At 29.3% G+C, this 13365-nt stretch overlaps 1 long non-coding RNA gene across 1 annotated transcript; it reads right to left on the bottom strand.

Moving 5' to 3' along the window:
• Positions 1-1215: 1215 nt before the first annotated feature.
• Positions 1216-12735, bottom strand: LOC132743272 (uncharacterized). The gene is made up of 2 exons (XR_009627551.1): positions 12592-12735; positions 1216-1279 (listed from the first exon to the last, which is right to left on the bottom strand). It is a non-coding gene; the product is annotated as an uncharacterized LOC132743272 (long non-coding RNA).
• Positions 12736-13365: the final 630 nt, after the last annotated feature.

Genomic DNA, 13365 nt, shown 5'->3' with positions numbered 1-13365 from the left:
AACGGGTGTATGAAATTTCAACCTATATTCCCTTCCCTAGTTTTGGAGATTATAACCAACTTTCACAACAAATTAGTGATTGAAACTAAGGTTGAGCTTCCATTGAAAATTATTAGTCAAGCTAAAACAGCAGTCTGATTACCACTAAATTAGATTTGAAAAAGATTGTAGCTACCAAAATCATCTAAGATTCTGTCTTTTTCATTAATTTCTGTTTAAGTTTATAATCAGATTTAAAATGCTTTGATTAATTCAGGATTTCTTTCAATAAGACTTTTCACAAAGCCTTTAATTAATTAGAACCATTCTGCAAGATTGGCAGTTCAGTCCTCTGGCTAAAAAACAAACAAACAAATGATTTATCAATTGTCAGTATTTATCTGTGTTGACCAATATTAATTTTGTAAGGATTGGCTGTCTAGTTCGACTTTGCACAATTTTCAATCAATCACACGAATAAATTCTATTACAGAAGAATTATTATTTATAACTTTCAACTTTAAGTCTGCCTTTTTGTTCTCTCTTTATGGGCACAGCAATGTCAATTTGAAAGTAATAATAATATTTAGGTAAAAGTAATATATTATGGAACACTGTCTTAATTGCATGTGACAGCATTATAATTTATTAAACTACTCTATTAGTACTTGCCTGGAAGTGGAGATAATGGTCACTAACAAGTATTCAAAGTTTATAATAAAGCAATATCTCAAAGGGTATATAAGAAATAAGTTGGGTGGTACGGTATGTCAAAAACATTACCAAGAATTTGTAAATAATAAAGGGGCATAAATATGCAAACAAGCTAATCAGAGTTATGGGACTTGTGCCAATCATGTCAGATAATCACAGAGAACAATTATTAGAAGTTTCAATCCATTCCCTTCAATAGTTAGAAGATACCAGCTTACACCTAAAAACTTAACACAGGGACGTCAGCAAATGAATTGAATTCTTCAAATAGTCAATTTTTAACATTGGTAAGTACAATATATATATTAGTTTTGTAAGCATGCAGCGTGCTATTTGATTTTTTCTTTTTTTTTTTTTGTTTTTTTTTTTTTTTGGTAAGTTTTTTTACAACCAGCATATTAGCAATGTAATAGTTCAATTATTTACATATATACTGCAGATGACAAAAAGTGCTTGTCATCCATGTTTATAGGTGTGTTTTATTTATCATTTAGCAAAATTCAATTATTGTGTTTTTTCATACCTTGCTGGGAAGCTGCTTCTTCGCTGTTTAAGTTGGTTCCAGTTCATCAAGATGCTTGCAGTTCTAGAATATCACTAAAGAGCTTGACTCTATTTCATACATTATCACTAATTAATAATTTCTAATCAATCAAATGAAAGTCCCACAACTTCAATAACTCGAAATTCCATATGAACATAAATCCAATTACTAATTCCATCTTGGTGAATTTCTTTATTTCCCTCCACATGAATTTCTTTGTACAAATACATTTTCAACTTTCAAATTTTCAAAAAACAGTTAAATTTTCTTAGTAATGCCACAAAAATTTCTTATGCTACACAAAAAAGAAGAAAAAGGAAAAATTCAACAAACAGACTACGAAAGGCAAAACTTAAAAGCCATTAATGATTCACAGATCAATTTCTACTACCAACTGAAACTTTATCTGTAGAACTAAAATAACCTTAAGCCTAATTCGTTATCCAAACCCTTTATGTCATTAAATGTCCTTTAAATTATTAAGTTGCCATAATTAGCTGTATAAAAACCTACGTAATGGTAAAACACATCAAAGATTCCTGATATGATGCAGTATTACATAATTATGCTTTAAATATTTATAACTTCATTTCCTATACTTCTCAGTTTAAGTCTAAATGAGTTTATATGAACATAAATCTAATGATCAACACTTTAAATATTATAATAATACGTTTAAATAATGATTATTGATTCTTTTATCTTATATCTATCTTGTTGTTTTGTTTTGTTTTTTGTTTTTGGTTGGGCAACAACACCAGAGATTTACTGGTGGAGGTAGGCAATAGGTGCCCTTACGTGCATTATTTTAGGGACAAACTGGCACCTAAGTAGAACCATCAACGTTCAGAAAAATAGCAAGCTGGACAGCTTACTCACATTTAAAAGCCCCTGCCAACATCCCTTAAAGGGGCAAGTGATTTGAAGTCAACGACCTTCAGCCACTGATACCGCATGTTTATCTCTATGTCTTATGAATTGAAATATATGATTATGTCTAATTAGTTACTTATTGTGTTTCTGTCTTAGATGAGTTTAATAATTATATTATGTGACTTATTGATTAAAATTTATTGATCAAATGGTTAATCAAATGATCTAAAATATTATATAATACGTTTATAATATTGAATGCATGCATAAATAACAATTAAGTGTTTAGTATTTATATTAAGGTATATTATAGCAAGAAAAAAAACAACAAAAAAACTACCATTACTGTATTTAATTTGTTCATTTTGATTTTACATAATTATTTCTAATTTTCTTAATGTCCATTAATTGTTGTTTTTTGTTGTTGTTTTTGATGATCTACATGAAGTTACACATATATAGTGTTTATTTTAACATTATACATTGGCATACACCTGGCCATTGGCATATTGCACGCACACTTAACTTATAATCATAATAAAACATCATTTATAGATTATTATATGTATATATACATATACCAAATCATTTCATAAAATAATTACAAAATATAATAATATTAACAATTATATTCATCAGACTCCAAATAAAATAAAATCCATTCATGAAACATTCCAAAGTAATTCCTCAATCCTTCAACACTAACTGTACAAACTCCAATATGTTTCATTAGCAGTCTTGTAGGAAATCCTCAATAAATTCTTTTATATCTGTTAACAGATTCCAAATGGAACTTCTCCCAGGATTTTCAGCAATTAACCATTTCCCTTATAAATCACAGAATTTTCACTGGCAGAATGTGCAGAGACCAAACAGCTAAATAAATCTACTTTAGATATTAATTTTAACTAAAATACTTCTTCACCATATATTTTATATTCCTTAAGAAACTTAATACATAAATACAAATCCTCACCCATATATTTAATAGTCTTTAAGAAACTGAAATCATAAATGCTTCCTAAACCATATATTTTATATTCAATAAGAAACTTAATTTGTAAATTATACTTCCTAAACCATATATTTTATATTCAATAAGAAACTTAATTTGTAAATTATACTTCCTAAATCATATATTTTATATTCAATAAGAAACTTAATTTGTAAATTATACTTCCTAAACCATATATTTTATATTCAATAAGAAACTTAATTTGTAAATTATACTTCCTAAATCATATATTTTATATTCAATAAGAAACTTAATTTGTAAATTATACTTCCTAAACCATATATTATATATTCAATAAGAAACTTAATTTGTAAATTATACTTCCTAAACCATATATTTTATATTCAATAAGAAACTTAATTTGTAAATTATACTTCCTAAACCATATATTTTATATTCAATAAGAAACTTAATTTATAAATAATTCCTAAATCATATATTTTATATTCCTTAAGAAACTTAATTTATAAATACTTCCTAAACCATATATTTTATATTTTCTTAAGAAACTTAATTCATAAATACTTCCTCACAATATATTTTATATTTCTTAAGAAACTTAATCTATAAATACTTCCTTACCATAGATCTTATATTCCTTAAGAAGTTCAATTTATAAATACTTCCTAAACCATATATTTTATATTCTTTAAGAAACTTAATCTATAAATAATTCCTTACCATATATCTTATATTCCTTAAGAATTTAATTTATAAATACTTCCTAAACCATATATTTTATATTCAATAAGAAACTTAATTTATAAATTCTTCATAAATCATATATTTTATATTCCTTAGGAAACTTAATTTATAAATACTTCCTAAACCATATATTTTATATTCAATAAGAAACTTAATTTATAAATACTTCCTAAACCATATATTTTATATTCCTTAAGAAACTTAATTCATAAATACTTCCTCACCATATATTGTATATTCAATAAGAAACTAAATTTTTTAATACTTGCTACCAACCATATATTTTATATTCCTTAAGAAACTTAATTCATAAATTGTAACTTCCTAACCATAATTATTATATTCCTTAAGAAATTTAATTCCATTGAAGTTACTATTATTTACATGTCTTAAAATCATCAAAGATTTTATCAGAATTCAACTTTACAAGCTATAAATTCTCCAAAAATAAAGAGAAATAAAATGTTAAAATTTAATATGAATTCTCTCATCAGATGTATTTAAATTTTCTTCAATGAAATTCTTCTACATTATAAAGCACGTATAACTGGAGATCAAGCACTGTTTATCTTTTTAGGTTCAAACTTTTATCATAAATCATTCTTTAAAAAAAAAACTCCTAACAATTTTCAGTACCGCGCCCACAATTCAAATAAACTTTTATCAAAATTAAATAATGATGCAAATTAAAAAAAAAACACTCTACACTCTACAATCTTTCCTTGTTCTTGATTTATTTTACAACTAAAATTTATCAAAAACTTTCACACTTAAACACAAAATTTCTTTTAAAAAAATCAAACAAAAAAATCCCCAACAAAATGAACATGATAAATTCCAAAAACTTTCTTAAGTTAAATTATATCGATTTTGTAAGGACTATTCAATTTATAAATCCAAAAAATCACTGTCTCTGAAGAAGAATCTTTTCTTGCAATATACTGTCAATCTGAGACAACCTCTTACTATCAATAATTCACAAAAATATCCAATTCTTTAAGCCAGTGATCTATAGATCTTACACAATTGTCAACAACAACAACAACAACACATACAAGTTCAAGATGACTCTCTACTAAATATACATATATAATATATAAGGAATTAAGCACGCCAGCAGACTGTCATCATAAAATAATGTGATTCAGTGCTCAACGATCAATTTTCTGCAAATTATTGGTTAATATTGTTGATGACGCAAGGAAAAAAAAAACAACAGCAAAAGGTTGTTCAACCCTAAATTAATGAGCACATTACTGAGAAAGTCTTTATGGCTCAACAAGGACTAAGACAGAAACAAAGATTTTTGTGAATTTTAAGAATTATGCCTCAGAAACAAATTTTAGTTTTTCTTTCTTTAGAAAAGGCGGACATTTTAAGGTTTTGTTATGCTTAAATATTAGAGCATTTACACTCTTAATTATCACCAGAAGAAAGAAGTGCTAAATGTAAAATAATATCTCTCATAAATACAATAAACTATGAACAAAGTAGTATTTTGACTTATATCATACAAAATACCAAATTAATATAAATTTACTACTTGCTCAAAAAGCAACAGAAGTAAAACATGGTTTCAAGTAATTTGACCAATAAGTCACTTTTTGGAAACTCATAACAGGACATACACCAAAATAAAAATAAAACTTTTATGAAAGAAAATTGAAACCCTTTCTGAGGCATCATGGGCATTTTAATATTGACTGTGCTATTTCAGGAGAAAGTTTTGACAAGATTAAGTCCCCTTGATCACTATTAAAGGATCACCAACAACAGAGTGTTACCTAAAATTCAGCCAAAATTAATCTTGCCTATAACATAATAACAACCTCTAAAATGCTCCAAGAAAATAGAAGAAATATGATAAATATCTAAGAAATATCTTAGAAATTCAAATGAGTGACAATTATATTCACAATGATTTATAATCCCTTGCAGACTATTATCATTTTTTCCTATTTCAAGAATATAAAATATATGAAAACAGTTTAGTCACTATCCATACAATATAGCACATGTTAATTTGATCAGTACATCCATACATACAAGGAAAGAAACTTTTCTAAAAATATACATTAGAACAACAGATGGCCAAGGCTGACAGCCAATTCTGTTTGTTGTCTGCTTTCAGTTGAAATCACTTACGCTGACTAAAAGATATATATCAATGTGGAAATATCCTTCACCTAATTAATTAAACCCACAGATCAATATTGTTTCTGCTGTAATGTTATTGTTTACTATATTATACATTTACTTTGTGTAGTTTGTACAAACTGAGACATTATAAGTTGAAACAAGAGGGATCAGAGATCACACGTGTGACCGGACCTCATGATAGCCAACAACTGAATGGTGGGAGACACAAACATCATTTACAGGGCAAAAATGCATTTTTCTTTATTCAAGGGCTATATTTAGTCAGCCAAAAATTCAACCGGAAAACCGTTGAAATATGCACATGTTATTGAGCTTAACTAATCAAATTTGTAAATTTTCATTGAAATTGCATAAGTAGTATAAGAGGACTTAAGTCAGGACAAACTTTCAAAAAATCATTAAAGGGCCATAACTCTGCAAAAATCATTGAACCTGTAATTTCGGATTATATGCACAACTAAACTTGATACTGATCATTTCTGTAAAGTTTGGATGAGATTGCACCAGTAAGTTATTGAGTAGTAGTCTGCACAAGTTTTGTGATGGACAAAAATTTAGTAAGCCGCTTGAATATAATCTTTAAGAAAAACTCTATAACTTGGTCCAAATAAAACTGTTCTTCTATATATTATGCATAATTAAAACATTAATTCTACAGCAAGTTTACAATATCAAGCTGCTGTTTCTGAGCTTTGAACTTGGATTGATCCATAAATTAATCAACACCAGAGATAAGGCTAAAATGTAAACAGTTATCTAGTTTGTTATAACAAAAAAAGTTACTGTAAATCCCAATATCCTAGATACAGTAAAGTATCATACATATAAAATAACTTGGCAACAGAGTTCAGTCAGGATCTATAATCATTTATATTGTATTTATAACCTCTTTTGCTAATATTATTTCATTTCAAGAGTGTAATTTAAAGCGAAAATTTACTGGCAGAACTTTAAGGTTTCATAATTAATTTGAAATGGTAGAAAAGGACCATTGAAACCCTAGCACAAATACAACAGCAAAATTGACAAATTAATATCTAGGAAATAAGTACAAAGGTTTGGTGTAATAAATCATAAATCATGGATATCATGGGCTTAATGTATTGGTAATTCTAACACGACCCGCATTTTTCCCTATTGAACATAGAAGAACCGAAAGTGTGTGTTATTATGCTATAAAATCATTGTTTGACGTTCTATATTTAGACATGTGACGTAATCATTATACACGTGACGTAACCACTAAAAATGTGACGCGCTGACAATAAGTACGGAAACAAATCAGACGCAATTTAGCTAATTATCATGTACGGCAGCATTTATTTGTTGATGTCGTGTTAGAATCGAAATAATATATCCAAATCGATGATTTTATTGCTTGATAACATCACTGTTTGTCGTTCGGAGGCGCATCATTATATCACTCGGGCTACGCCCTCGTGATATAATTCCCCGCATCCGAACTCCAAACAGTGATGTTATTGAGCAATAAAATCACAGTTTGGGATATATTATTTCTTAAGTATAACTATAATGTAAAATATAATGAAGCCTATGGAACTGAGGTAGAACTTAATTAAGTGGTTAAAATGAACCAAGTACCCCCAAGTTGGCATTATTGGGTATCTCTGATAGGCAACAACCTTGGGTTTCACCCCATATGAGGCAATTTTTTACCCACCAGTATCTACAAAGTCTGTACAGATTGAACACAGACATACTTCCCATAATGTGTCAATGCTTGCACATTTACCTTCAGTTAAATGGATTTATTATAACAAAAAAAATATAGCAAGAGCCACCGCCGGGCAGGGGTCTCACAGCACTCAACTTTTTTTACTTTTTTAAAAAGCAAACAAAAAAAAACAGTTTTAACAAATCTTAAAGAAAAAAAGTTTTTTTTTATATATGCCAAAACAACTGTAAAAATACCTCTATTTTATTTTTTCAAAATCAATCAAAAGTCAATGACTGCACTTTTGCCTTGAGTTAAATATAGATCAAAATGTTTATTATAACCCAAAAATTTGTCTATCTCATATATATTATTTACAGTATGGAATACTAACTTGCTTGTGTCACATGCATATTAATAATATTTTAAATGAATGAAAACACCTTGACATATTGCACTAAATTTCCTGTAGAAGTGTGATATAATAAAATTATATGGTTCCATCATAATGGCATTGAGTGCTTTTAGCACTTTGATAATTACACACACTGTCAATATGAAATAAAGGGAGATAGATAACTTTGGGATAAAAATAAACTAGATATAGTTATACACCTTGGCCTAAATTTGTTATAACTTTCTGCTAGCCTTAAAGGAATAGGAATGGATGGATTGATGTCTGTCTAATATAAATATTCATCATTAAAAAAAGTGGAACTATGACAGTTATTCTATTGACATCAACCCTATAAGAGAGAAATTTGTGTTTTAAGACACTATTTTTACTTGAGAAATAAGTTCATGGGCGCCGCCATTTTGGCGTTCTGTCATTCTCGCGAGACAGACGAGACCGAGATTGTGACGTGTTATACCCACTTCCGGTATAGGTGTACACGCTGGTACAACTGATATATATCTTGATGAAGAACTTATTAATTTTATTGCGTTCATTATATATTATTTATGAAAACATCGTATGGAACTGAATTGCTTTAAATAATTAATTGAAAACGCCGCGACATTAATTATCATTTGTCCGATATTCAAGCTTGCTGATGATCCCACCACATGATTTAAGCAATGACTGCCTAATTTTCAAAGATAAACCATTAATTAAATGGGTACTATGAGAAACTTCTTCAAATTGACGATATATCCTTTTATTTTGTACTAATTTTCGCTAGACGAGCTGTCCAAATAGGGTACATCGCCAGTCATGTATCTTTTTTTCCGGTAAAATATCAACTAAATCCAATATGCCGAGGACGCGATTTTCCGCCGTTGACGCTAAAAATGAGAATGGCGCAGGAAAATCGACAGCCAGACTAATATCGTATGAAAACAAAACTGTCCGTTAGGTTATTTAGGCACCCAGTCAAAACTGGTACCAACAGCAACAGGTTGCCCATTCCTCTATAATTACGCATATTTTTGGGTTTATCCAGTTCCCTAAAGCTTTTTTCCACGTTATCTACTTACAAAATTCCTTTCCCAGACAGATACGCATTTCTACTACCGTAAATTTAATCCAATAAAACAAAAAATCATAAATCTACTTAATATTTAAAATGATTATTGGTAACTGAAAAAAATGTGTTGCTATTTTATGACGTGCTGTAATTTACTACAGTATAATTTGACAGGTGTGGAACCTAATTCTCCCTAAGGTCATTCAGTTCACTGATGAAGCGTAAAGAAAAATAGATGTCTATTTCGTCATTAGAATATTTGACAATGGTGATTATCCAATCAAGGCAACATTGTGCATGATCAAAAGGTCTGTCGGCACAGAGGCATACAAGGAGCAATAAAAATCGTCAGTACACAGTGTGATAGAGGATATTTGTTTAGTTCAGTGTAAGATCGTAATATATTTCACCGAGTGAGCACCAAAAGGAATATTTCACGAGTGGCGCAGCCACGAGTGAAATATGAACTTTTGGTGTTCACAAGGTGAAATATATTTCAATCTTACACTAAACTAAACAAATTTTCTTTTTATTATATGCAAAGAAACGTTTTAAAAAGACATTTAACCTAATACTGAATGAAAAGCGCGCCAAATAATTATACAACGTGACGTCATTTACGACGTCACGTCATTAAGTTGGTACCCAGTACCGTGCACGCTGGTATTACACTGAAACAACGTAAGGGGCTTAAATTCAAAACAGTGAAATTATCAAAGTGGTAATTTCACTGTTTCAAACAGTGAAATTACCAGTTTTATATCACTGATATATTTCTATAAACCACCGAAAAGCATGTAATAAACAGGATTATTTGGTGCAAATTAGGAACAATTAAAATGGACAATGCGCAGTATTAGACATAAGTAGTAAGAACCAGCAATTGTGTGAATAAATTATGCAAATTAGATTTTTGAGCAGCCAATAAAAATGATTTGCCTGCAGTTAATATAAGGCTACGATTACGATGCGCAGCATCATACGTTGACAGACATGTTAATAATTTACTTTTCAAAAGAGTTTCTTATATTTTTGAAATGTGTACATCAATTATAACATTTGTTCACACCTTTAAATTTGAAAGTCAGAATCAAACTGCAAAAATTTAATTATATGTACTATTAAGAACACGTTTTAGTAGGGTTTTTATAATGGAAGTGCAAGGACACACTGTATTGGCTAGCCGTACGGCACTTTTCAAAATTTTATGGAAGTCAAAAATGCATATGTTATTTTATTACTTAAATTTTTTACTGCATTTCACCGTTTTTTATTCATTCAATGTTCTTTTTATTTATTCAATCATTTTTTATTCGATCCATGTGCTTAAAATTAACAAAAATGATTAAATAATTCATACAAATAAAACAACAAATAATGCATGAAAATCAACAATTTTATAACGTTCGACTTCCATATAATTTTGATAAGTGCCATACGGCTAGACAATACAGTGCGTCCTGGCTAGTCGTTCGTGACTCACGTACGGCTAGAACTTTTGGCTTGCCGTACGGCTAGAACTTTTGGCTATCCGTACGTTTCTTTATTTTTTTTTTTCTTTTTTTATTTTTTTTTTTTTTTGATATTGTTAAATATTTTGAACCATAAAAAAATCTCCTCTACATCTCCTGTGAAAATTAAATTGTCTGGTCAATACTTTATTATATTAATATTTCCTTACGATTCAACTAGATTTATCATGAATCTAAAGATGTGGGGAAATGACATCACGCGCACCTGTTTTTATACGGCCAATACACAAACATGGCCGCGCTTACTGATTTGTAGAAATCGGTGATTTAACAATTTAAATTTTGTTATCATTCGTTTAATATTATTATTTGGCGGCAGAAAATTTGCAGATTTATTATTTATAGTATTCTTTTTCTGAAATCAAGTTTTTATTCTTAAACCTTGGGTTTCCCTTTAATTTAGTAATTCTATTAAGTACAATACATACAAATTTCCACACCTTTAAGCATTATGCTACTGAATAAATGATATAACTTAACACAGGCTAATATACTCTAGTTAATAAAATTTGTACTTGGAGTCAATATTATATCACTTACCAGATAAATATTTGATGTATTGCCTACATTATAACAACTTATCATAATTACACCCTGGAAAAAATATCATGCTCAAAAGAATTCACAGTCAGTTGAAAACAATCAATCCAAAAGTCTAAAATTTCTGTACAAATTACATGATGGCTTACAAGATCAAAATGCTAAAATCATGAGCTGCCAAGAGGAAAGTGCCAGACCCAGATCTGAGAGAACATGAAGTTTCAGTATTATACTAAACAAGGTCTATATTATATCATGACATAGTTTAATTCAAACATAATCATTTATTCTTCATTGCGCAAGAATTCTGGAACTTATACGTTAATTAAGCACAAATCAACTTCCTGAAATAATATTTATCATTTACAATTCTTAACAAAGAATAACAATCATTGATCACAACTGTCACCTGATGATAGCCATTTAATCAGTTGTATATAGGGGTGATTGGATAGTTTGTTCCCTGTCTGTTGCTGCTACTTTTTGGTAGTGTAGACAGACAGACAGACAGACAACAGAGAAGAGATCGCTATAATTTTTTGTCACTGTTTCTCAGTGTAACACTTGACACAAAAATTGTCAAAAGCAAAGGTCATTGGCTCAAACCAACAAACTCTTGTAATTATAGCTACATAAAAGTAATTCTACCCTGAACGTTACTTCCAAAACTCAAAGGATTCTTGACTTTAATTAGTCAATCATGAACAGAATAAAATGTACTTATTTCTGTCCCTTTACAGCAGTGTCAGTTAAATGCTGTTAACTCATTTCTATAAAATATCAGGTAGGCACTTAGTTCAGTTGTGACTGTCCAATTAATCATAAATTATAATCACATTATCAGTCTTTCACTTACTCAATTTTTATAGAAAATCAAGCCAGCTAACTGAATGAATTTTTCAGATATTGTGCTAGTTTATAAATATATAGAAGAACATTAGTGAAAAAACCATCTTAACTGCACTCCACTCCTTTAATATCTTAAATTTCCCCCCCGTATTAGATTCAAATCTGCAGCAATGATAATCAAGTAATACAGTGAACATGATCATTTGCCCAAAGACATAGTTACACTTCTGTTCCCTTTATATACATGTATATAATTGTTTTATAATACAGCTCGTTTGTAACATCACTTTTCATTGGATAAGCAAGATGTTTATATAGCTTTATATACATGGCTGCTATCAATTTATGAAGAAATCTCACCTATTTTTCTCTAAAATAGGAAGTTTGTTATATTATAAATTTGTTATAAATATTCCAGACAGGTTATATGACCATATATAATAGTTGTTTGCTATATAACCATTACCTAGCAGCTCTGGTTATATTTCAAACAACCATAATTATAACCTGTCAATCTTTATAGATATTCGACTTACATGTTCTTATGATGACCAAATTTCCGATGAGCCAGTGGGCTACCTAGCAACACTGGGTTGCTATGGTGATGGTGGTCATTTTGGACAGAACTGACATCATGGCAACTCCTGCTCAGTCCTTGACCTACATTCCTCTTGGCAACTAACCCTGAAAATAAAAATAATTTTGTAATTAAACTTTGGCAAAATAATCATACATATGACTGTAAAAATTAAGAAACTTTTTAACTAAGTCAACAATACATGCATAATTCTAAAAGATTTAGTTACATGAAAACCTTTGCCCTTATTAAAGGATTTAGTCCCGAGATGCCCTGTAAAAATCAAGGGAAGTAAATTTGTGTGCAACAGTACAATTATTTAGTTTCTTATAGGTTACATATATAAATATACATCAATTTTACAACCACATATCTACACAATTTACAAAAAGGGTCATTATAAGGCTCTCTCCCATGTAAATGTTTGACATCAGTTTCATAAAGTAAAAATTTATATTAAAGTAAATATGCATTAAGTTACTTCCGGTAGCTTTGTAGAATTAAGCCAATGAAATTCTTTCTAAAGTGTACCTAATTAACATTGCAATAAAATTTGTTTGGCATCTTCTGTTACAGAATCACAGTTGCATGCTGAATACTGAGTAAAATGATTTGTAAACAGGTCAGCATTTATTCCTAATGCTAGCATGGTAGACAGCAAATACTGGGGCTTTATATAATACTTCAAACTGCTTTTTATTTAAGTAAAGGGGCACAACTTGATATAAGACAA

This window comes from Ruditapes philippinarum, unplaced genomic scaffold (genome assembly GCF_026571515.1).
Source record: "Ruditapes philippinarum isolate M1 unplaced genomic scaffold, ASM2657151v2 ctg13962_1_1_1_1, whole genome shotgun sequence".
In the NCBI taxonomy this organism is placed as follows: Eukaryota; Metazoa; Mollusca; class Bivalvia; order Venerida; family Veneridae; genus Ruditapes; species Ruditapes philippinarum.
This window is presented reverse-complemented; position numbering and strand designations above follow the sequence as displayed.